The following is a 24619-nucleotide window of genomic DNA, read 5'->3' on the forward strand; positions in this document are numbered from 1 at the left end:
AACTGGCAAGTGAGTCAGCCAATGCTTGGATCTATTCTGCGTCCTATGGTACATCAAGTCTCCATAAGCTGTAAATCAATAAAGTTGCGGCCTTTTTATTTCCAACAAGTTGTCACTGTTTCACCTTGTCCTCAGTCCCCTCACCCTTTGGCTCTGGACCTGCAAATATCACATCTCCCCTTAAGCAAATATGAAAGGCTGATATGTCTATATCTCCTCCTGGAATGCAATTCCTTTTTGATGAAAATGTCTGTAATTCCCTCTCCATTTGATTTGCAATCTATCTGATTTATGATTGATTTACAATCTATCAGGTATACTATCAGGAATACTAGCTTTACAATGCCCAGCAACAGGATCTCACCTGTGTCAGAGATGGACCACTATTTGTAAAGTCACAAGGCAGAGCTGGATTCTGTTACACCTCATCTAACTGGAAAAATCTTCTCCTATTTGGTCATCCCACCTCAGGACTGAGCCTTTTTTCCCTACTGAGTGCATTTTATCCTTCTTCTAGTGATCTCAGGGCAACATAAATGGTTCTTGCCACTGTTTATCATTTTATCCACCCTGTGGAGTAGGAGACACATGGTATACCTGACAGCTCACAGGCCCAGTTCCTCCCCCAAAAGGTTCTGTTCCCAGTACCAAAACTGTCCTTACCTGAAGCTATGATTGAGACAGAAACAGCCAAAAGCATAAGACCTCTTAACTACAGTAACGTTACAGACCCACAAAGCCACCATGAAGAAGAAAATCCCCAGTCTGAGCAGTAACAAACAACCCAACAATCCTGCAGTCTCAAAGGTGGAATGCGTAGGGAGCTGGAGCAAGAGCAAGTGTGGGTGGCCTGGCTTGCTCTCCAGTATATTCCCAGCAGGCAGACCAGAGGAAAATTCTTGACCTCTAGGTTTGCTGGCTAGAACCTGCCCCACTGCCTGACACTGTACGGCTTGAATTTTGAATCTGAAGCTGTTTGTGCAACCCTGCAGAGGCTACTGGGAGGTGCTAGGCTCCTAGGACAATGGTGGCAGCTGTGCAACTCCGCTATGGATGGCAAATGAGGCCTCAGGTGAATCAAGGTCTGGGGGCTTATTAGAGTTACTCCTGGAGGGTTAAGTTTTGGTCACTCCTAGTCCTTCATGATGAGAGTCAATGAGAGTCAACAAAAAGGGAAAATTTAAAAACAGCAATTACAAAACAGTCCTCAACAAAACAAAAATTTCTGTAGCTAAAGTTTACTGTTCATGATACTTTGTATAAAGATTGGGGTGTAAATTCACAGTATGTACAAACACAGTTGGAAGAAGGGTGCTGTTTACTAAATATGACTTGAAAGGTCCATTGTGGATGGGAAGAGATTGTTTTCAATCTTGAAGCCCTAACTTTTACCATGGACTGAAAGGATGTAATTTCCTGTTTGTATTTTGAACACTGTAAATCCAAGGGATTTAGCCTTTGGAAAAAAGGCACTGGACATGGGAATTGGAGATTCAGTTCTGTTCCATTGTATTTTTAAGGCTGCTGCTGCCAGTGAAAGCGTTCATCCTTTACAGAAAAGGCAGAGACCATGAACTTTCAGCAGCAATATAAATAATAAGCACACTCTTTTCAGATAACGTTGGCCTCTGCTATCTGTAACTAGTTAAGTATGGCACGGGTGTTGCTTTCAGGATTTACTTTTTGAAAACATCGATTCCTTAATAAGTATCTTCTTCTTTGAGATACAATACTGATTGTGAGGTTAGCTGCTTCACTCTATCTTGCATTTGAGAGAAACTGCTTGATCTCTTGGCATTTTTAAGTGGGAAGCAGGTCTGCTTTAAACATCATGGACCATAAAAGAATGTGGTATTGGATACGGCTATCCATTTGGTTAGACCATTATACATCCATTTTTTTTATTCATTCATTTAGCTAGATTGTTACATATACATAAGCAACAATGTTAAATCTCATCTCTTTGTAAATGCTGGGCAGCATCTTTGCCACAGCCATTATTCAAACCCTCACTGCTGTCTGTTGAAAGGCATTACGTATGGAAAGCATAGATGGAGCAGTTTTCTAAATATGATTCTTTCTGGTGGTCTTCAAAATGCAATAGTATTTTTGTACCTGCAAGAACATTGTCAGTTTCAGTGCACAAATGCTAAAAGAGCTCAATTAATCTAAATAATTTGCATAATTTCAATCAATAGTTGTTTGGTTCTGTTAATGACACACCCTCTCTGCTCATAATGGGAGTTCTGAATTGGTGATATTCAAAAGTCAAGAAGCAATAGCTGCGATGGACAAAGAGCTGCATTGATTTAAATCTACCACTTTAAGGTCAGAAAGCTATTAGTCTCAGTATCATTCAATCTCACCACAAATTAGGTTTGTTTCCTGAGAGGGGTTCTATAGCTTTAGAGATCTAGTGTGGCATAGTAGTTAGTGTTGGACTAGAATCTTAGTGGCCCCAGTTTGAATCCCTATTCTGCCAGAATTGCTGGGTGACCTTGTGCCAGTCACACACTCTCAGGGGTTGCTGTGAGGATATAATGGTGGAAAGGAGAACAACCAGTCAGCTTATATGTTACTTTAAGACATGTCAAGTATCTTCTACAATACCAAGTTAAACCTCCCAGAGACTTTCTGTCCATAAATCTGTCAATGTTTTTCTCCTCAACCACTTTGTCAGAATAGGCAGGAGAATATAATTTGAGAATTAAGCAGGAGGGCAAGCTAATAAAGAGTTTGGGATAACCTGCAACCTCTCTACTGAGGAAGAATTCTGCAAGTGCCATTCTCCATATATAGGGTACAGTACAACTTCCTCATATCTGAGGGCCAAGCTACACATGACGAATGACGCTTGAACGGCAAGTGTATTTCTCCCTGTTCACTTGCCCTCCACTCAATCCACTTGCTGTTCAAGTGTCATTCGTCATGTGTAGCTTGGCCCTCAGTGAGGCTCCACAGTACTACCTCATTTCTTTACACATAAGGGATATTTCCTGGACTCTTCAGAATCTGCCTGAAATGCCTAACACCGTAATATAAAAGAATAAGAACACAATTTAAAATTAAACAAACATATAACCGTAAATCAAAAAAGCAGACTGAAGCAGAATTTCATCCTTCTAAGCTCATGAAGTCAATGGGCTTTGTGTGTGTTATGTGCCATCAAGCTGCCTCCAACTTTTGGTGACCTTATGAATGAAAGACCTCCAAAACTTCCTATCATTAACAGACTTGCTCAGATTTATTTGAACTCGATGGGCTTAGAGTCTCTCTGTGAAAGATATCTTACCTGGGAACACTCAAGTGACTTACTTTCTGTGTGGTCTTATGTTCATGTATACTCTGTCTCCCTAGCAGTGCACATGTATCCACAATGTAAGTACTTTCACTTGATCCTAGTTGTGTAAGATGTGTTATGTAGGGAGACTCTTAGATGGGTACGAATCTGCTTTGGACTTCACTGTAGGACAAACTAAAACAGCAACAGTAAAGCTCATCATTAGTATTTTAGAAACCAGCAACATAAAACTAACATAAAGGGGTCATAAAAACAAACAGCATGATTTGGCTGTGAATCAGCACTCTACTGGTTCAAATCCCACTACTGCCATGAGCTCAGTAGGTGGCCTTGGGTAAGCCACTCCTCTCAGTCCCAGCTCCCCAGCTGCATTGTGGGGATAATAATAACACTTTGTTCATCACTCTGGGTGAGGCACTAATCTGTCTAGAAGAGTGGTATATAAGCACAGTTATTATTAAAAGGAGAGCATGCCATTTAATCAGGTGATGCTTCATACTAAGGTATGGGGAAAAACTGTCTAATGGCTTAGAATGCAACACCAAAAATGCATGTGGGTGTAGAGGAATGAGAAAAAATTTACAGTTATTGTCTACCCACAAGGCATCTCTTGGAGAGGCAAGGATAAATATCTTTTGCTTATGGTCAATCCAAACCTCCAATTCATATTAAGAAAAACTGTTGAAAACAACATGAACCTAAGCTTGATAGACTGAATCCAGCTCTTCTCAGTCCACTTCTTCTGGCATGTACTTCTCATGCCCTTTAAGAGCATAGACAGCAGATGGGTTTCTTCTTCTTTTTCATTTCTTCATGAATTTCAAGAACATTGAATTGCTGCTTTCTCTGGTTGATGTTCTTGCTATATTCTCCAGATATCAGCAGAACTAAATGGAACAACATTTGAATGTGAAGAAGAATCTTCACTCATTGGAATATCTATGCAGAAGTTGGAGCAAAATACTTCAGATGCAGATAGAACACCCTAATAATGGAGAGATTAGCCTTCAGGGAGTGGACTGAGTTATGATTCAATGGCTAAAAGAACACAGTAATTTTGCAACAAATCAACAAGCTGGTACAGGTGTGAAGACCACAATGAATTTCTAACTCCAGGCTTCTCTACAACTGAAAAAAATTCCTCTTCGTTATCACACCCTGTGCTTCCTTGAAGTTGAACACTAGCTGGAAAGCAGTACATTACACCAGTTCAGCAGCAGAAAAAGTGATTCTCTGATGTGTTGATCTTATGGATCTTTAAGATGTGTAAGACCATTGGTTCCTTTTCAGAGGAGTGGTGCAAAGTCATGAACATTATTCTAGCTTGCATTTTCACTGCCAAACCCAGAGATGTATAGAGTTTGATCTGCTCCAAATATGCAGCTAGGCACTGAGAATTTCTACCCCTTTAACTATCTGCCACCGCACACTGATTTGGATTGAGGCAAACATTTCCAGAGGTGCAAGTTCTTCTACCTATGGACCACAATTTGTCTTCTTCCTCCATCCTATGGCAGCCCCCCAAAATCCCCTGAGGTCAAGGAAGGTGAGAAGATCATGGTCCATGGGTGGAAGTTTTTGCAGCCATGGGACATGTTAGTCTGGATCTCTGAAAGGCAAGGGGCAACTGTATTTCCATGGTGTTTTCCCAGAGATTAATTCACAAAAGGTGATTTTGAAAGGCTGAATTCAACATCTCCAATGACAAAAACAGCAGGAACTCTAAACCTAAGATGAAAGCCAAAACTTCTTGAAGGTTAGAGCAGCATGACAACAAACAACAAAACTGGGTGTTGCAATATATTTGTAAAATACTTTTCTATTTATCTTATGTATCTTTCTTTGGCTAACCACTGATTCAGAACTTCATACATTTCTCATTAGAACTACAGAAATCTGATTTAAAACTCTTTTGCAAAGTTTCATGTTAGAACATGCCCAGATGACTAGTTCTTGAATTTTTGGTCTGAGACTGAATCTTTGCTCCTACACTGACCTATTATTTCATATATATATATATATTGCATAGCTGGTTTTATACACATATTTAGAGGCTGAACATTGTCAATCAAAATCCATGTTCTTCACATACTTTCCAGCAACAGCTCAGGTCTATTTCCTGCATAAGGTCCCATTCCTACTTCCTTTCTCTCTCCAAAGGACCCCTCTTGTTCTTTCTTTGTACTTTCCCAGAGACCCCTGCCCTTTGCTTTCATTTGTTGCCATGCCAGACCAGCAGTGGTAGAGGTTTTCCTTTACATTTGGCTGGATAAGGCTGTTTTGAAACTGAAGTCATCGTACACTAAGTTCTTATGGGCTTTGTACTAAATATGTGCATACCAAAAGCTAGCGCTGCTCCTTTGATATTATAATTAATTATTAAATACAGATCTGCAAATTACAAGTCTTCTACCACTAAAATCATAGCAATCAAATTCAAAAGCCAGCGGTCCAACTCAGCTGATACCATCAATCTAATTGCCACTTAACTTTTCAACACAGATTTATAATGTTATAGTTCCCAGTTCCAAATCTTATTCCCTGGGCAGCTGATTCTTATATACTTGCTTCTTATATATTCCATACAACCCACTTCCCTCACATAAATAATCCTGTGAAGATTCAGATGCTGGATAATTTGGAAAACATCTGGGAGCTTTCACAATACATGAAGAGCCTGTTATTTGGAGAACCATGGGGAAGATTATCTTGAGCCAGTAATATAAAAACTGCACAATTATAAAATTTGATCAACTTCAATATATATGTATTGTCTTGTCTATAATAGCACTGTAGGTAGCCTATAATTATAGTGTTCTTTTTTAAAAACTGTAATTACTTTTTTCTCTAACACATCAGCAGTAAGCATAATTCTAGATCATGCATTTTACTGATTGTTGCTATTACTAACTATAGAACTTGAAAGTAAGTTTACCATGAACGTACAACCGTAGCAATTCAATTTTATAATGCTTGGTTGACACATGCAGCACAATCAGGCAGCAGAATTCTGAAGTGATAGAATGGCTAATATTATTACAGTTGACATCTCTTCGTGTTTGCCAGTACTTGCAAAATAATTTATGGGAATTGATGCGCCTTTCTGTTTTAGGCAAATTATATATTGCTAATTTACTCCTAAAACTGGAAACATGGATGAGAGATTCCTCTATTTTGGGCCCTGAATGGATTGGCTATAGGAAAAGGAATCTGACTATGTACCATACTTGTGGCCTGGTCCATCTTGCAGAGCAAATGCACATCTTAAAAGAACAGAGAGTTATATGTTTTACAAGTTTATTGATTGACAAGCTGCACTTGATTCAATCTCTTGCAGCAGATTATGAGAGACACTGGAAGCCACCTCAATACCACCCAGGATTTTAAATTCAATTAAACATCTCTATGTACTTTCTGAGCTATGGGCCCACTATGACCTCCAGGACTATTTAACCAAATCAAGTCATAGCTATCTGGGGAATATGTCATGGATTTGTGTTGGCCCCACAACTTTTAAATCTATACTTATGACTTCCCTTCACATCTTACTGCAGAGAGCCTCCATGCTCCTAAACTGGTGGGCCTTCCTCTATAAATCATTCTTTATGCTGATGATCATTCTTTACTCTCCCTTTGGCTGTGGGCATGTGGCAAGCTTTGAAAATCTTCCCTCTATTGTATTGTCAAATTGCTTCACATAAATTATCCTAAATCTTTTAGCTTGCATTACTTTAGACTGTAGGGGGACATATCTCATTTTTATTGCTTCCGTATGTAGAAATTCTCTGCAAATTAAAATAGCACATTAGAAGGAGTAGGGTTACCAGGTCCCCTTAGCTTCCCGGCAGGAGGCAAAGGGCCTGGCACTTATCTCCTTGCTGGGCCTGTGATGTTCCTTGTGCATGCATGCCCACATGCCAGCATGATGATATCACTTCTGGGAAGTGACATCATTGTGCAGGCGCGGGGGCATGTGTGTACTTTGCAGTGGGCTGATTTGGGACTCAAATGGGCCCAAACAGGCCTGTTTCAGACCAAAATCGGCCCACTGCAAAGTGCAGGAATGTTCTTAGGGCAGTGCGATGACATCATTCCCAGAAGGCCCATTCCTATACCTTTCCCTCCTGCCAGCCAGGTAAGTTGAGGCAGGGGGTGGAGAGTGAAAGTGGGGGAATGGTATCCCTAGGGAGAAGGTTCTAAGCCTAGATCATCACATGCTGTGTTAGTTTTCCATTTAGGGAAATATTAAGCATGGGGAACTTTAAGAAATGTAATACCTAACCTTCAGTTTGAAGTGGTACATGATAACCTACCACCTCAGCACTCTGCTAATGCATGTCTAGATTAGGTTTAAGAAAAGTAATTGTAATTTAAAAGGGTTGACCTGGAATTTACATGAATTCCAGATAGGAATCAGGCCAGACTATCTCATTTAATATTTTATAAACTCTGCATCTCCAACTAAACCAGAATTACATGTCAGGTTTTCCAGATCAAAAATAATAGTTTTGAGGAAGATTTGGGCTGGTAGATTAGCTTTTGGAAAATAACAAAAAGTTAAGAACAGTTAATTAATGCTTCCCTTTTGTTACATCTCTTAGGACTGTGCCACCACATATATGTGTGGAAACAATGAAGTGTGAGAAAAGGAAGACAAAACTTTCCTTCAGGGGAAGCTGAAGCAACTCAGGTGTGCCTGTGTATGAACCTAGTGGCATAAAGAATGTGTGTCTGGTGCTCTCAAGTCATAGCTGACTTATGGCGACCCCTGGCAGCGGATTTTTGTCCGGAGACGAAAGCTTACACTCCCTGAAGAAGGGGGGCTCTGACTCTCAGAAGCTGAAAATCTTATTTCGACTCTAAGGTGTCACTGGACAAAAATCCTACTGAACTAATCTCAAGTGACCTCAGGACAATCTATTCTTTTGAAAAATAGTTACACTGTATGTAACCTCAGCACACTATTTCCCAGTATTATCAAATGCTGATTTTAAAGATATGTGCTTAAAAACCCACATTGATGAAAATTCTGATACTGAAATCAAGGTGTGTGCTGATTATACTTTCTGTCAGATCCAGATTGTATTGTCAATAGTACTTCCTCAATATTGATTTATTTTCCACTTATGGCCTACGTGGTACCCTCAAAGAGAAATGTACAACTTAAATCAGTTTCACAAAGATCATCTCTGTAACAATTTTTCTACTCAATCCTCATGTTATTGTCTTCACCTGAACAAACAGAATTAGGTCACCAAATGCATTAAGACCATGGCAAGATTTAAATGATTGGCCAGAAAGAACCCCCCCCCCCCACACACACACTTTGAGTTTTGAGAAAAGTCCTAGCTTTTACCTATACATAGATAAAACTTAGGGTCAAAACCTGAGAGCTGGCAACCTTATCTACCCATATGGCAAATAAGGTGATGGAATTAGATGACAGAATTCTGGCTGTATTACTTAAGTCTACAGATGGGGGGGGGGGGGTGGTATTATAGCTGAATTCTCCCTGGTATAAAAATATTCTGACAGTAAAAACAAAATAATACATGTAAAGAAAGTTTCTTTCTGCTTGGTACACTAATTTACATAGGGAGCTTTTTGCAAAGAGAAATATTTAAAATGGGATTACAGGTCTGTATTCTAAAGTTACACAGTTCATTCCACCACCCCAGAACTGATACATACTGGATTTGGCTCAAACACAAACTAGGCCTTCGATACTTGACATGCTGGGTTTTTCCATCTAGAAGATGAGAAAAAACAGATAGTACTGCACTATCAGGACTTTATCATGTCAGAATGTGGGTGATTAAGTAACATAGTTTTCCTAGCAAATGTGAATTATATGATACAGAATTTTATTGTAAGAATGGTTTTGTAAAATTTACTGAAGAAAACAAAGAGATTTTTTTTAAAAAATCCAAATTATCCAACAATAGCTTTAAAGTTATAAAGGTTACCAATGTTAGTGTTAAGGGTCTAATTTCCATTTTCAAATAAAAAAGAATGCATCTTATTATTACACACTAACCATCTCCTTACATTGAAAGAACTTCTAAATAGACCTATCTGGATTTGGTTTCCTTTGAATATGAAAGCAGAAGAAACTTGATGGTATCTTTCCAATATTTGCTTCATTTACAACATAGATACAAATAGAGTGACACTGGAGGCAAAGAGACACTCCTAGAAGGCAGCAGATGTGCAACCCCGCATCAGATCCCCAGCGAGAAGCCCAGGATCTTACTCCTTCAGTCCCAGCTGTCTGCTGTCCCCTGTGTCTCTTATGTACGTATGTACATACGTATGTCAAGTCACTCAACTGACTTATGTTGACCTCAGCAAGGGATTTTCAGATAAATGAGAAGCAGAAGTGGTTTGTCATTGCCTTTGTCTGCTGAGTCTTCCCTGGTGGTCTTCCATCCAAGTACCAACCCTGCCTGGATTCCAGATCTGACAATACTATACCATTCAGGCTATACCATAACATTCCACATCCTTGGCCATTTCCAGATGGCTTACCTGCCTCCGGAACGTCACACCATCTTGTGGGGAAAACGCGAAATATCGCATTTTCTCGCACGAGTTTTGCGTGACGTCACGCAAAACTCGTGTGAGAAAATGTGATATTTCGCGTTTTCCCCGCAAGATGGCGCGACGTTCCGGAGGCAGGTAAGCCATCTGGAAACGGCCCTTCTCTGTCTCTTGCCACCCAGTATTATCTCTCTTCCTCTCTTTCTTCCTTCCTTTCCTCAAGTTACCTTCTCCAAACTCTCATTCACAACCAATAATCAACATTCTAAAGTCACTTAGTAACTGACCCATTCACAGCTCTCTCAGAGCAGAACCACAAGTGACAAAAGGCACAGATTGGACACTTGTCAGCTTCCCTCAAGTTTTGATGGGAAATGTAGGCAGCTTGGCGGAATGTTGGACAAGTGACAGTTGAAAAGTCCATTGGACAGCAGTCAGAGAGCCAAGCTGCAAGACTAGGATGCCTGCATTTCCCATCAAAACTTGAGGGAAGCTGACAAGTGTCCAATCTGTGCCTTTTGTCACTTGTGGTTCTGCTCTCAGTCAGAATGCCTGAGCATATGATGGCAATCTTAAACATTCAAAATCTGGTTGTAATTTAAATTTGTTCAAAAGCACATATGAGAGTTACATGAAAACTTGCATTAATGGGATTGCAAAAGAATGTCTGTTACCCAAATAAAACTTGATGGCAATGTATACTCAAGTAAAACTTGAAGGACAGTCTTATTGTTAATGGAAATTGCAGCTCTTTGCATGCAACAGTATTTATTTATTAGATTTTTAGTCTGCTCTCCCAGCAAGAGAGCTCAGAGTGGAGCACAGCATAATAATATACGTAAAAAGATAAAATCAGTGGAAGCAATTACATTATATTAATACATCATCGTAGAGTGTACATAATGCATCCCCATTTTTTCTAAACAGCAGGGTGGCCATCCATCTGATGACAACCTAAGTTGAGAGGGCACATATTCCACCCCCACTGGCAGGAGGCCAGTTGGAGAACCACCCTCCTCAACTCCCATAAGCTTGGCAAAACATCTCTGTTTACAAGTCTGTCAGAATGACAACAGGTCCTGCTGGGTTCGGGTTTCCAGTTCCAACAGGTGGATGCCTGGGCCAAAAAGTGTGTGTTGTGTGCGTGTTTTTGTGTGCTGCTGATCTTTATTATTTTCAAAAAACCTTTTCGATTGAAACATCTGTCTGGTCATTGAAAGAGTTCTCTAGTCAGGACAATTCTTGTATACACAGGTGGAGATCCCGAATTTACCCCCTTTCACTGCCTTTCCTTGCATGCTAATTCCCCCAACTCACAAGAAGACTTTCTCATTGGGTAACAGTGACTGGGAATGTTCATTTCTACTACTGCTGACCATGAATGGATGGAAGTGCTGTGCCCCAATGTTGAAAATTCACATAGAAGAAATGGGGCCAAATAGTTCAGTTGCAAGTGTGTGTGTGTGTGTGTGTGTGTGTGTATGTGTGTGTGTGTATGGGGGGAATTCTTCTGTGTGCATTGGCTCTGCCCATGAATATGTCATGGGCAGGTGTAGCTTCTCATTTGGAAATATAGGGATAGCATTTTGGATTAAAAATAGTTAAATATATATTAATATGAAGTTTACTACTTATTTTCCTTTGGAATTGGAAATGAGTGCTAATCTATTATCGGCTTAACTGTGTTTCATCATAATAATATGGCATTTAACTCTAATAAATGTGAACTCTCTTCAGTAGCAATCAAATGTCATTTCAATAAGAAAAAAATGTATATCAGTGTTTTCTGTGGAGTATTTACATTTTGAGCATGATTAGGCCAGGTATGGAAAGCCCAGCCCTCCTTTCATCAATATATATTAGTTTGATTAAAGCTAATAAAACTGAAGCAGATTTTGCAAATGCAACTAATGTTCAGAGATAATTTCAGCAGGAAGAAATGAGTAAGAGATGCAGAGAAGTAATTACAGGGATCTGCTAAAGACCTCTGGGGTGAAATGAACATGACCAAAGAGTACTGTATGAGGAAACAGAACAAGCAACAAGACAGTGATCATAATAGGATATTTTAATTACTGAGAAGGAAATTGGGATAGTGCTGTTATTATGCGGATACAGATGAAGAGCTAACAGGATTTTCTCAAGACAATTGCTAAGCTACGGCCTACTGGGATCTAGGAGAAAGGAAGTACATGAACTAAATACTTCTATTTTAGGGAAGTCTGAGAATATTGACAATTTCTAGAAAAAAAATTCACCGGGTTGTGAGACAGAGAGTGTGTGGATACAGAGAAGAGTAGCCAGGGTAACTTCCAACTTGGTAGCTTGCTAAATTATATTTCTAGGGATCGATGGATTATGTATGTGCCTGGTCAACCCAATGGCATACGGGATCTGTAGTCCCGTTCATTTTTCTAGACTTCTCTGAGGCTTTTTGTTCACACCTTTTTGGAGGGTTTGGGTGATTGAAGCTTTGTGTTGCTCTGGCTCTACTTTGCCTGACTAGGTGATTTTTAAAATTGTTTAGTATTATGGGATATCCCAGGGTTTTGTTATGTTACTATTACAGTTTCATATGTACAAGAAAACTGTAATTTTAATTTGTCCAGAACCATTGACTCATTAAAAGATCCTTGGTTTTAACACCATCCTTTAGATAAACTTTTCTGGAAGATTAGTACATGGCTATTTCAGTGATGGCACCTTAGTTACAGAACATCTTTTCAAGGAAGGTGATCCAAATTACATCCTTTTAAGTTTATTTCTGGTTTTTGACTGGCCTTCTATGATTGGTGAAAGTGCGAGTATGAGAAGGTGTAAAGGATTTTGTTCATCCAACAGTGATATCATGGAAGTGTTGTGTTTAGAGTCTACTTGAACGTGCTAGTTCATAGTTGCTAATTCCATGCAATCCCTGTCAGTAGCTCCATATGTTTTCACAGTTTAGATTTACTGGCTTGTATTTCTCCATTGTGTTCAGAAAAGTTTGAAGCCTCCTTCCAGCCTAAGGAACCTTTCTCTGACAGAAGTGATTTTTCCACTGGCTTTTGATATATAATTATTTTTGCCATATCGTTTCATTGTGGTTTATGTGTATTGTGTTTTTAAAAGGTAAAGTCCAGTTTTTAAATGAATATTTAGTAATTTATGTGGTGGAAAGGCAAATTAGGAAAAAAAATAAAATAAAATGTACAATAAATAATAAATAGCATGCCATTATGTTTTATTTTGTATCTCACAACATTTAGGCAGTGGCTTTGTGGCATTTGAGAAGCCAGCACAGATTTCTATAAGACAGGTTTCTGGGACTATTTTTAGCTCAGAACTGACACTATGCTGTTTCTTCCAATTAATATAGTGTGAGATGCTGTTTAAAAGTTCATATTTCCAGGGTCTTTACTGAAAGCAAATAACACAGCAGGAGGAAAAAGTTTAGCTCCCTGGTGGTTTATCTGGCTGATCTACTAGTCATCTTTTAACCACAAGCCAAGAGGATATTGGCAAACACCGTTCAGTGCAAAATAAGGTAATAATCTTTATAAGAAGGTCTATACACCAATATAAACCCGTAGAGCCTTAAGAACTGCAAAGTGATTGTGAACACAGGTCTCCTGGGTTAATAGCTGGAAATCAAATGCATTAGGAAGTCCAGCAGGAAGGTGCTGATAAGAAACAGTCTTTGTTCGTTTGGATACAGCAATACTTAAGATAGAAGTCAAGTATGTTTTTAAAGCATATCCACATCTAACACTACAATAAAATCTAAACAGAATATTTAAAAGTACTGGCAAAGCATTTATTTTTGTATGCTTGCCATCATTCACTGGGGAAAATTATTTCTTTGCCATTGCTAATGTTATAAATAATGACTCTATTAAATAATACAGCTGACTTCCATTCTGATAACACAAGACTTCTGAGTTGTTACATAAAATGCTCCAATGCTTTTAAAGAGTCAAGCCCACATAACTAGCTTTTTTTCATAAAAGGAAAGGTATAGGTGCAAAGAGACAGTAGCCCTGGGGGGAATTCCCCCCCCTACAGTTATGGTATATCTCTGACCTCAGTACACAGTGAGTCAGAATGTTAAATATTAAGTATTTTATTTGTTTATTTAAATCATTTATACCATATTTTTCTCCTTAACGGCAGCCCAAAGTGGCTTACAACATTCTCCCTCCCTCTATTTTATAGCCGTTAGACTGTCTGTTATAATGCATTGTTCATAATATGCTATCCTAGGCTCCTACCCAGATCCCCACTGGGGAATGGTTATTGAAAAATAAAGTCAAGCCTGCTTGGGTTTAGAATACTGCCACTGAGGGATGCGGGACTCCTGCCCCCCAGCCATTTTCTGTGCTAAAATGATGCTGGGGAGGAGTTATTTCCCCATTTTTGCTGCTCCTCATGGAGAATTTGAGAAGGTGGAGCAGTGAAAACAAGGAAACAGCCCCCCTCCCACTTTGTTTTTGCATGGGAAAAGGCTGAGGGGGAGCAGGAACCATTCCTCCCCCTGTGGTGTTGTTCCAAGCCCGAACAGGCTCTTATTTATTTTTTTAAAAATAGCCATTCCTTGTAACTGTGGCTGCAAGGAACCCAGCTCATTAATAAAGTGAATATTTTTGCACGTTCATTGTGTGGCCACGTTAGTATTCATTCTTTTTAATGTGTTTATGCAAGTTGAGAGAGCCAGAAGATATTAGGGTAATATGTGCAGTCACTTCTCTGCAATAATCCATAAAACAATATAAATTAGAAAAGAGAGATTTTTTGGTTTCTCTTGGTCTTTGGCAGTTAGGTATCCAAGCCTATTTCAGGGCAAACAGATGAACACTTTCCCAGGAGTACCATCAGGCAGATTTGAGTGGAATTCTGAAGATACCTGCATAGGATTTCAGTGTTTATCCTTCCAAAAACAAAATATGGTTTATCCAAAAAGCAAATTATGCCATATATGGTTTTCTCATCCCCATTTATCCTCACAACATCCCTATAGGTATGTCATGTTACTTTCAAACAGGCTTTTTGTGTCTGTTTTGCTGCCAAAGTGCAGTTTTTTTGGTACTTTTCTTATACACGTTGTCTAATCTGTTTTCTTTTTGTGTATTCTGGTTTGTTTGTTGTTACCTTGTGAACACTTATTATTCCTCCTCCCTGTTTGTGTGCTTTTATTCATTTATATATTTATATTATGATTTATTTGATTTAAATAGATATATGTATTTGAATACATTATATATTTGTATTTAAATACTTTTTAATGTCTGAAATATTTTATTGTTTTGTTTTAGTGTTCACCTCCTTGGGAACCCTGAATTGACTGTAAAGGTGGCATAGAAATTTTTTAAATAAATAAATAAATAATAAACAAAGTGACCTTAGTGTGAACATGTAGTGAGTAGAGATGGGCACGAACAGAAAAAAAATGAACATGATATTCGTTGTTCATTGCCATCCATGAACAGGGACTCACGAACACTTACAAGCATGACCTGTTCACGAACATGTTCATGGTTGGATGTTCGTGGGGGCCAGCAGGCTCTCCTCCAGCCATCATCCAAGTTTGGTTAAGATCCCTACCAATAAGGTACCAATAATAAAAAATAACTTGGCCCCAGAGCTTGGCAGCAGCCCTGGAACTTGAAGGGGTAGATCCCTACCGCACCACTCCCAGAAACCTGACCTGAGCAGGCACCAGTAAAGGTACCAATAGTAAATAATAGCTTGGCCCCAGAGCCTGGCAGCAGTCCTGGAACCTGAAGGGGTAGATCCATATCCCACCACACACAAAGAAAATTCAAGCTCCAATGCACTCACCCTGTCTCTCTATCAAAATGCCAACAGCTGTCTCTCTCCTTCTCCACTGTCTGCAAAGACTAGCCAGAGCTGGGAGCTCCCCCCTCCCACATGGTCTTTGCTTTTTTGTAACAAATTTGGAGCGCCACACTTGAAAGGAAGACCTGCCTATCAAGCTAAATTGGGCTTAGATTCGGGTTTCCAGGGCAACAGCAGGAGTTCAGAAAGAGTTCAGACAATCCCTGCCTAAATTGCCAAGGGAATTGATTGCAGGTACCAGACTGTCTAGCTTGATGAACAGCAACGAATGAGGCTTGCAACGACCACCTGTTCATTTAGAATGGGGCCTCACAAACACCTTGTTCTCGAACAGCAGATTGGGCTGTTCATGGCTTTTTTTTTGTTCATATTGCTGTTCGTGCCCATTTCTAGTAGTGAGCTACATAAATGATTTGGATTTAAACTATGATCAAGGAATGCTTGAACATCTGCCATGTCAGCTCACTTTCCATTTGCCAGTGGTGATCAGGTAGCCAACAAATCAATGGACTATTCATCTGTTCACAATCTATTTGTGTGAATACAAGAACAGTCTACTTGCAGCCCTCAAAAGCCAACTACCAGCTCATGAGGGATCAGTTTGGAGTCAGCTTCTAATCTCCTGTCAGGGAAAATTTCCTTCTATCTCCAGCAACAGTTTTGAGCCAGTCCCTTCAGGAACTAACTCCTATCTGATCATCTAGAAGTCAGATTCTTCTGGTCTCCCACCTTTGAAAATTTCCAGTATATGAGAACTGTGATGAAATCTCCTCCTTTGGAGAAATGATTAGCTTTCCCAATAGCTACAGAACTGATCGTTGCTTGTGGCAATTTAAAATGTTCTTTATTTAATGCTTTTCATGTCTTTCACATCCCATGCTTTTAAAATACTCTTTTGCAGATGCATAGAAAAATTAGTTTAAATTCAGTTTTGGAATATATAGGGAACAATTTGGATAAGTTCTGTTTTTTATTTGATTTGGTCTCTTCTATCCCTACTTCTGAAGATTCCACAAAGTTTCTATGCAGAAACATAAAAAAAAGTTATTTATGTCTAATTTCTCTTCCTTACTTGTTATTTCACATGAATTCACAATAATCTAATGATCCATGTCGAAGCACCAAATCTAAACACCTTGGGTACATATATGAGAAAACCCATCACAAAAGTTCAGATCAAAATCTGATTATCAAAATACACTTCAGATTTCGAGGTTCCTAGGTTGACAGATTATCAGGCATAATTAAATATAGCAAAAGCAACGCAAAGCGTGGGTCTGTTTTGACAATCATTTCATAGTAAAAACAAGTGAAATCTACCCTTGTGAAAGGATCCAAAGCATATTTTCCATGTGGCCATCATCATAGATAGAAAACCAGATTTTGGAAGACTGCTGTACAAGTTGGTTAAAGTGCCCATCATGGCCTTTTCTTTTCATCGTACCATATGGACTTATTTTAGAAATCATTTTGACAATTGTGTCAAATGGTCCTAGATTATATCTTTGTGGAGTTCTGATCTGAAAGAATTTTAAATGTATTTGCACTGCACTGCACTGTGTTCTTTATGACAGTGTCTAAACAGATTCTTTCTGAACAACGCAGGGATTAATTTTCTTTAATGATTAAATCAACAGATGCAGGAAGTTTGTCAGGATGAAAACATGGGGAAGCTATGAAGGATACTGGTGGGTAACCAGTGAACAAACCTTTGGTGGGTATGGAAATCTACTACTTAGTGCTTTTAATAGGTCAAATGATATACTACTTTGGGCAGATGATATACTGCTTTTTGGGCTGGTAGATGAAACAAGAGCATTTGGGTTTATAAAAAACATTCACTCTCAGCTGAGCTGTAACTGAGATTCTACTGTATAGTGATTCGGGAGCCATATAACAGTGTTATTTGTTGAAAGATAATTGTATGAGTCCAGCAGACAAACCCATCTATTTTGATTCATAGAGGGAGACACTTGCAATCTCTCCAAGTGCCCCGTTCTCAGGTCACAAATGCTTAGGTGCATTGTGGGATGTAAAAATGTCTTGCAATCCCCTGTGCTTCTCTAAGAGTAAGACTAATATCAACCATACTCTTTGAGTGGTGGAAGGTCACATCCATAGTGCTGAGCAGCCATTTCTCAATGCCAGACTGAAATGTGTCTTTGCTGTTGCTTTCTTCTCCCAAGAGATTCTATACCTACCTTTTGCCAAACCACATAAATCAACAATTACCACGTTAGTTTATCAGCATTTTTCAGCTTCCCTTGCAGCAGAAATAGGAACCCACAGCCTTCAGCAATCCCAGACTGCTGAAAAGAAAACCATGAACCATGAACCTTCACAGCTCCAATGTAACTTGCTTTGTAGCCTATAAATTCTTAACTTTTGTTAATAGTTGCGATAATCTTTTCATGAAAACAATTTATGCACCTAGCATTATGAATATTTCACTAATACCTAATATGTTTTCAACACATGGCCCATAGTTATGAAATATACACAATGTGACACATGTCATCAAAAATTATGCACGTCACCACAGAAGTATAGGGAATGTGACAAGCACCATTAGCACATGTCAAAAATCATCAGGCTCTGTTTCCATTAGTACCCTGAAAAACCTGCAAAAATGGCCTAATCTTTTTATCAGCACAATTCAGTTTGTGCATTTTACATGGTTTTATAGGGTCCCCTTTACTGAGTGTAATAGCAGCATGCATTTCTAGTCAACTTTGAATAGCGATAAGTGATATGTGCCGACATTCTGCTTCCCATGCATACACCCAGAACACTGCAGCTCTTTTTCTCCCAGTGTCATTTCAGAAATAACGGCATTGAAGAAACAAGCTTCCAATAGCACTTGGGATGATTTACGGATAGAACTGATGGAGATTAAAATGCAAAGTGGGTTGATCTTCTAATACTAAGTGATACTATAATATAGGACTAAATCAGAAGAAAAACTTAGAAGTTCAATTTTCTCTTCAAAGTATGTGTCACTTCAAACTAGATCCTTAATAATATATTCACCTTGAGCCAGAGTGAAAATGGAAGGCAGAGCCCTAAACAGGATAGCATGGGTCTTGCCTTTCTCCTTCTCAGTGGCTCAGGTCAGAAAATATAGAGGCGGGGGGAAGAGAAAAGATGGAGGTTCTGTGGCTCAGTGATAGTGCATCTGCTTGCAGTACAGAACATCCCAGGTTCAATTCCTAGCATCTCCATTTAAAAGGACAAGGTAATAGGTGATGTAAGAGACCACATACCTTTGGGAGCTGCTGCCAGTTTGAGTAGATAATAGTAACCCTGATGGACCAATGGTCTGATTCAGTATAGGGAAGCTTCAGGTGTTCGTGTGTTTCAATTCTATTCTTACAGTGCAGAGTTGCACTCTAAGCAGAGTTGCAACCTTCTAAATCCATTTGATTTCAGAAGAGTATAATTCTGTTTAGGATTGCATTGTTATTCTCGTACTTGAGCTGGAACAAGGGCTCCCATGGCTAGAGGATCTGCATGTTGACCCTCCATTGCTCCCCCACTCTCTCTTTAGCTGCTGCACTACTCCTTGAACGCATTGTGCAAACTTCAATTGTTCACTCCTGCTGTTGTCTTTAGAGGAACCTAGCCAATACCATAGTAATCAATTAGAAATGTGATCTAGACAGAACTATCAATATGCATGGCAATTTTCAGAGTAAAAAAGACAGGTACCTGTACCAATGAACTTATCACCCAACTTTGACAGAAGGGAGGCAAAGAGAGGGGAGGAAAATGGAGATAAGGACTACAATAAGAAAAATTTGCTTCATTTCAGTCACACAGGCTCAGTTTCAATGGAGGAGGAGAAATAGGAGATTGTCTCAGAGTTCCAGGGAAGGGTGCATGTTGGAGAGGGATTTGGAGGTGAGAGAGTTGTTCTGGCAGTCAGCACCAAGTGTATGAGGCAGCAAGGGAAAAAGGGAGCAGGTGGCCTCTGGACAGCTGTGGGTGGTGGAGCTGAAGCAGTAGAGGTCACAGGTGCACTGAAATAAGTAGAAAGCAGCTACGCCTCCTCTGCAGAGCCAGCACCAGGCCTGAACAGTGTCTGCTTGCTTGCTTGCTTTCCTGCTCTCTCTCTCTTTCAAGAAAGCAGAATTTATTTATTTTATTTAATTCAATTTGTATTCCGTCCTTCCCACAGCCTGCAGGCTCATGGCGGTTCACATACATCTAAAACACACAATAATAATTCACATTAGATACATTTAAAATCTCTTAAAACAATAATACAATATTTAAGTATTTAAAAATCTATATAAGGCAGCACCAAAACAATCAATCGCTGTTACCCATCAATCAATAGTTCACATTCAGCAGAGCAGCTGTTAGGTGGTGGATGGTTCTATACAGAGAGGTACTCAATGTCCTCTATTCAGCTGATGGGGGCCCGTCTCAGCCCCGGCCATATGCCTGGCAGAACAGCTCTGTCTTACAGGCCCAGCGGAAGGATAGCAGATCCTGCCAGGCCCTGGTCTCATTTGACAGAGCATTCCACCAGGTTGGAGCCAGGACCAAAAAGGACCTGGCTCTGGTCAAGGCCAGGTGGGCCTCCCTGAATGAACTCAAAGCAGCTAAGTCTCCTCTGCAGAGCCTATGCCATGCCTGAGCAGCATCTGTTTGCTCTGTCGCTCACTCACTCAAGAAAGCAGAATGAACTCAAAGCAGCTTAACCTCCTCGGCAGAGCACACAGGGCTGAAGGAGGAAGGAATCACGTGGCAAGATTGTAGAGCTGCTGGAACAGTGTTCCGGAGCGTTCCCCCTCAAAAAAAGCCCTGTTAATGGCTGTCTAGAGCTGGGAAAGCAAATAAGTGTGCAAGGACTGAAACTTTAGAAATGTTCACCTTTTCCAGGGGGCCCCAACTGACCCCAACGCCAAAAGGAGATGTTTACATTTACTAGCAAAGAAATGTTTTGGTTGCACCCTCCCTCTCACGCCCTAATTGCCTCTTCTCTCTCCTCCCCTCCTCCTCTCTCCTCTTCTATATTTGACCAGTTTCTGTAACATGCATCTGACGAAGAGAACTTGATTCTCGAAAGCTTATGCTACAATAAAATTGGTTAGTCTTAAAGGTGCTACTGGACTCTTTTTGATTTTGCTACCACAGACTAACACGGCTAACTCCTCTGCATCTTTGCCAGGGTTGTGCCTGGTATTTCTTATCGGCTATTAGAAATTAATCTGGAAACAACAATTCTTATAAGCAGCCTCCTCATTTTTCTTCTCCAAGTTTTCTCTTTGGATGAAGATGAAGGCACAAACCTATTAAACCTGCTAGTTTTCTTTGCTTCATATGCACAATCTAATCTCTTGTTCATAGACAAATATCTCATAATTCATTTCTTAGAAACTGCTTCCTGTGCACTTCAACTTAAAGTACTGCTAACATCAGTAATTTTCATCAGTGTCTGTGATGGCTACAGTGTACACAAAGTGAAGGATAGAAATATAATGCTATCATTAAACTTTGGTCCCAAAAGTTTTATTGGTTGATATTTTTATCAGTCTGTTCTCAAAAGGAGACACAAGCTTCTAAATTACCCAGAACTTTCCCCCAAACCTTTCTGTAATGTTTTGCATGTAACATATTTAATTGGGATTTCTGCTTGCTAATGTGGGTTTTTAAATATATGTTACTGTTGGTTTGAATGTAGGCCTCTGAAGATAGTAGGAGATGGGATGGATGGGAGAATGGAATCTGCCCTGATTAGAGGGTAGCTGTACCCTGGGGGGTTCTGGTGGTGGAGTGAACTGCATTTTTGAGTCAGCTCTGAAAAGTTTTCAGACAGCTTTTGTATGTCTCTGAGACAGTTTATTCTGAGTCAGGCAAATTTGAATCTCAGAGAAAGTATTTCTTGTGTCAGGCAAACTGTGTGTGCACCTGAGTCAGTCTCTGAATGTCTCAAATGAAGGATTCTGGCTAAATCATGCAAACTATGTGTGCTCCGGGGGTAGTCTGTATATATTTGAGAGAGAGATTATTCTATCTAGGACAGACAAGCTGCGTGCAAAGGTCTGAGTAAATCTATGTCTGTGTAGATGAGAAGAAAGTTTAGTCTGCTAGTGAAGATTTGTGTGGAAAATTAAATTTTGTGACTGAGAGCCAGACATGTTCTTCACGTGTCGGATCCTGCAAGGTTCTCTGGGTAGTGTAGTTTTATGAAGAACAGACTCTAGATGCGATTTTCCACTGGGGGAAGAGCGATGTGAGGGATTCTCTCTCTCTCTCTTGAAAATGTTGCTTGGCTCGGGTTTTCCTCCAGGAGCTTGGGTGGGTGGGGGAGCATAACAGGAGGCGGGAAATGCTGCTGCTGCTCCTGCTGCTGAAGTATTCCCTCTCAACCAAGTAAAACAGTGTTGGGGGGAAAGGAGCCTAGGCAGGCCAGAGGCCTCAAGGGCTGGGCATAATGCTGCTTTAGCCCTCCTGACTGATAGACAACAGGCCCCAAGTGTAAATAAGGAGAAAAAAGTCTCTGCCAAACCAGTGAGCCTGGCGCTGGGCCCTGGCTCTCCTCTTGAAGTCTGAAAGTAGCAAGCAGGGGAAATTCACAGCTTCTCCAAGGCAGCTGCTGCTGCCTAGCCCTGAGGGCCCTCAGTAAAACCAGCCTCAGAGGAGCTCGGCTGAGAGAGCTTGAGATGAGCTCTGCTCAGGCCGAGCACGAGGCACAACTGAAGGCAATGGGGCAGAGAAGCCAACTAAGGCTACAGACTCTGCCCCCAATGCTAAACCTTGGATGCCAGGGTGTGCCTTCTGCTTTCCTCCTTCCAAGGAAGCAAAAGCAGCCACCGGCCTGAGTGGCTGTTGCCACTGGCCGGGATGGCTGAATAACAGGAGGCAGGAAATCCAGGGTGGCTTTTTGCAAGAGAGAAAGAGAGAGAATTCTCCCACCGCTCTTTTCCCCAGCAGAGAATCGCATCACATATTCTCTCTCTCACCACGGCACCTACACAGAAAGGATGGGGGTGGGGTACTAATTGGGATGTGTGAGAATGTACATTCATGAAAGGCCAGTTGCTTTGCACTGCAAGGAATACACTGAAATAACCTGCTGAACACTCACAAACTATTGAACTGATAATTGAAAAATCAGGTTGGCAACAGAATGCTAACCAAACTGGTGAGTGTTTGAGCATTATTTCTTCTGATCCAACAGGAGTCTAATTTCCTGGTATAAGATACTGATGTCACTGTTGCACATTTTCCTTATTAGGTGAAACAAGGGGAGACCTGCAATGACTTGTGGGTGGCAATCTCATTCTCCCCACCCCACCATATCCTCTTTCCCTTCCTGCCCCCATAAACCATCCCTCTTTCCCTTCTTCTTTCTCTCCTTCCCACACTCTTTTGTCTGCCCCTCCAGTTTTCACCTTTCCCCCTCTCCCTGGTAGTTTCTCCCCTATGGCCCAATTGCATGGTGCTGGCTGAGCTGGGCCCAGTTGCATGGTGGAGAACCTTCAAAGACTTGTGGGTAGTATTTCACTTTTCCCTGTATCCCCTTCCTCATACTATTTCCTCTTTATCTCCTCCTGGCAGCCTTCATATGCTCACCTTTCCCTATGTCCTTCTCTCCTTCAAGCCCACTAAACAGCTTACCTTTTATCTCCTCCCCATCTTCATCTATATTGATTAATTCACTTCATTTGTATACCTTTCTCCACAATGGGGACCCAAAGTGACTTACATCATTCCTCTTGCCTCCATACTATCTTCACAACAATCCTGAAAGGCTGAGGACATCAGGTTAAAGCTATAAGTGCTCCTGTTATCATTTGGATTTTTAAAGCCCCACCAATGTATTTTTTTAAATTTCAGATTTTTTGGCAAATCTGGGGCATTTTTCAGGTGTTTAGGAAGATCTGTCTTGTCCATTCATGGCTCCAGTCTCTGGATTTAAGTATCTACAGATCTGAGCCATTAAAATATGATAGTATATCATCTTCTGTGAGATTCTGTAGGCAGAATTACTTGATTCTACTGTCCCAAAATTGGTAACCAGTAATATATATTCACTCCTGTGCTTGAATCATAATTTGATCCACTTCAGATCCTCAGGGGAGGCAGGGATATTGTTTCGGGTTTTTTTAGACTAAATAGCAAATAATTTGTTTTTACGCTGACAAATGTAGTTAATGTATAGTGGCTAGAGATGACGTAAATTTTGTTGTGAACATGTTTGATAGGTGAACTTATTGTGTGCAAAGGTAGCAATCAGATATGAGCCGATCCCTTGGTTTGTTCAGTTCATGCCAAGCAGCTGCAAATGATTGTCCAAAAACTTTGCAGTGGGTTTTCCAAAAACTGCACATGTGCAAGGATTCTGCAGATTCAAACTATTCACCAGCCATTAGCATCACTAAGGACTACTTAGCCAAACATTAAAGAGTAGGATTTTATTGAAACAAAGCATTTATTGATGACTGATTTATATGATTTATGAGTGATCTGAATGGCTTTGCACTGGATTTTCCCAGAACTGCTCATGCACAAAGACACTGCCATTAGCATCATTAAGGACTACTTAGTTGAACACCAAAGCAAAGGATTATATTCAAACACAACATTTATTGATGACTGGTTCATATGATTTGTGAGTGAAGCTATTTAAACCAATTTCCTGATGAGCAAAGCAGTTATGCAAAAAAAAAAAAGGGGGGGGGGAGGTATTAGGTCACAATCCAGTTGCTGAGAGCCTACGTATACGAGAGTCCAATTGTTCTGTACTGCACAATTAGTAAGGAATACAGTAAACAACCTTTCAAACACCCACATACAGATTGATGAAATATTGAAGTATTTATTTATTTATATATTGGATTTATATCCCGCCCTCTCTGCCAGCGGGCTCAGGCAGGGTCACACAACATCATATTATAACAATTCTAACACTGTAATACCATAAAAAACTAT

This window comes from Eublepharis macularius, chromosome 4, assembly GCF_028583425.1.
Source record: "Eublepharis macularius isolate TG4126 chromosome 4, MPM_Emac_v1.0, whole genome shotgun sequence".
Taxonomy (NCBI): Eukaryota; Metazoa; Chordata; class Lepidosauria; order Squamata; family Eublepharidae; genus Eublepharis; species Eublepharis macularius.